This window comes from Nothoprocta perdicaria, unplaced genomic scaffold (genome assembly GCF_003342845.1).
Source record: "Nothoprocta perdicaria isolate Ctin4 unplaced genomic scaffold, notPer1 scaffold_97, whole genome shotgun sequence".
NCBI classification, from domain to species: Eukaryota; Metazoa; Chordata; class Aves; order Tinamiformes; family Tinamidae; genus Nothoprocta; species Nothoprocta perdicaria.
Genome location: NW_020456276.1, coordinates 1,719,765 through 1,722,309, shown reverse-complemented (window position 1 = coordinate 1,722,309; position 2,545 = coordinate 1,719,765).

Below are 2,545 nucleotides of genomic sequence, written 5' to 3'. Positions count from 1 at the left end.
GGGGGGGGGGGTCCCGGAGACCTAGGGGGGACCTATTGTGTCCCGAGCAGGGACAATAGGTCATTGTCCTCCTCTTATCTGCGCCTGGGTGGGGGTTTGGGCTGCAAACCTGGGACCGCCCGACCCAGCCCYGCAGCCTCTTCCTGCCCTCGGGGCGATGCCGGGGCCGGGGGGGCGGCACCGGGGTGCTTGGGGTGCCCGGGGTGCTCGGAGTGCCCGGCCCCGGGCGCTGCCCTCAATCTCTCGCCTCCTTGAGCAAACCCAGATGCACCTGAATTATTCAGCGCCCCCGCGCTCCTCCCGTGCCCCGGGGAGCCCCCTCTGCYCCGCACCCACCCTCCGCCGGCTCCTCCTGGATAAGGAGAGCAGCCTGGGAATGAATGGGAAGAGCCGGAGGCCTCCGCAAAGCTCCTGCCCGCAGCCGCCTCCGAGCCGTGCTTGGATTCGAGGCTCTTATTTCTTTTTTATTTTCCATCCCTGCCCAGCGCACGGTGCAGTCGCATCAGTGCGTGATGGAGGCAATGCCCATGCTGGCCGGGCGTTTTCCATAGGGAACTTCCATAGGGAGCCGAGCGTGCTCTGCAGAGCTCAGTGTCACCCGCGGGTGCAGCTTCCTCGGGCCAGGGCCACCCTGCGGTGCCCGGGGCGCTTCCTGGGAGCAGCCTCCTTGCAGGCCCGCGTGCCGGGAGCWCTGGGCGGAGCCGGCTCTTTTCCGCCTGGAAAGGTGCTTCCCAACCCTGGGGAGTGGTGYGAGCACTGCAGGTAGTGATAGCAGAGGGCAAAGTGTGGGATTTTCCTGCAKGGTTTTATTGGGATTGAGGCTCTCGCCGCCGCGCAGGTGCCGGGAGCGGGTTCCCACCGGCATTCCCGGGAGTGGAGGGGTGAGGAAGCGGAGGCTCCGCTCTTGCCACTCGCAGCAAAGCAGCAGGGTGGAGCCACCCGGAGGTTCCCCCTTGGCTCCGGGTGAGCAGAGCCCGTTGGAGCCCGGCGGCTCCCCTGGATCGAGGAAAGGAGCCGAGTCGGGCAGCGCCTGCGGTGCAGGGAAATTCCTGCCGCAGCGGCACCGCGGGCCTGTCCCCTGCTCCAGCGCCCGCTCCCAGCAAAGCCCCGGGAAGGGCTGGAGGCTCCAGCGTCTCCCTCGCCTGACGTCCCTTCCTAGCAGGGGAGACTGCCCGGTGCTGCTGGCAAATCCATGCTGTGCTCCGGGRGAAAGCCTGGGATAAACCTGTGGCTGACTCATTCCTGAGGGCCCCGGTGTCCTGGATATGGGGCAGGYGGCTCTTGGCAGCGGGATGGGATGTGGCAGCAGCACCGGGGATCGAGGCAGCCGCTGCAGTGCTGCTGCCTTCCCGGCCTTCTGGTTTTCTCCCCGGCTTGTCCTTGGAGATTTTGGGGAATGGGGCCTGCTTGGGACCAGGTGCTGGCTGTGCCCTAAGGGCTGCGGGTCCTTCCTGGCTGCCTGGAGGGCTCTGGATCTTCCTCATCTTCCTGCCTGCAAAGTGTCCCGCGATGGGGAGGCGCCGCTGGGAGCACAGGAGGCAGCGGGATGCTCGGCCATCCCGGAGCTCCGGCACAGGCACCCGGATTTGAGCCGGCGTTTTAGCCCGTGGGTCTGGCTGGCCACGGGAGCCCCGTTCCCTCCTGGCTGTGCTAATGAAACACCCGCCTTTGATGTTTAATGAGCCGCTTTGGTCTCTAATGTGGAGGGATAGCGGGGTTTCCGGAGGGATAGCGGGGTTCCAGAGGGATAACGGGGTTTCCGTGGACTTCTCAGCCTGCTCCTCTCTTTGCTCACTGCAGACAGGCGGGGAGGGGGATAAAAAAGCCAGAGGGGATGGAAAAAGGGAGGAGAGGCTGGAGCGGCGTGACAAGCTGCTCTGTGCCGCTCCGAAGCCCATGGAGCGGSCGGGATCCTCCGGGAGTGACGGTGGAGCTGGAAGTGCCGGCGAGCGGGGCCCTGCGTTTCCCGCTGCCAAACCCGCCGGCTCCGCGGCCCTACCCGGAAGAGTTTGTCCGGCCTGGGGAAGCCGGRGAGGAAGGAATCCGATCCCTCCTTCCCGCGGCGCCGGCGGGAGCCGCGTCCCGCTGCCGGGAGGCTCCGTGCGGCCGATCCCGCGCCGCCACCAGCTCCGCTTTGCTTCCGACGCGGAAAGGTCAGTCCTGCCCGGAGCGCCGGGGGCCGGGAGACCTGGGAAGCAGCCGGGATCCGCTGCCAGGCGTCCCGGCTACAGGCGCCGCGCGGGGGCTCATGCCAGCATCCTCCTCCTCCTCCTCGCTGGGCGGAGGAAGGCTAATTCCAGGCAGGAATTGCGTGGCCCTGCCAGGGAGGGTGAATCCCGCCGTGGGACGGGTGCCCCGCGTTTGGGCGGCGATGGGAAGGGCTGAGCCCCGACACGGTCACTTCAGCGATGATCTGGCCTTGGGAAGCGCGACTTCCCAAGGACTAAAAAGCCTCCCAGGACTAAAAGCTCCGCTTGGAAAAGCCGCCGTTGGCAGGGCCGGGAGGGCTAAAAATAAGCGGGCGGCCGGCGGGGCGGCGCGCGGC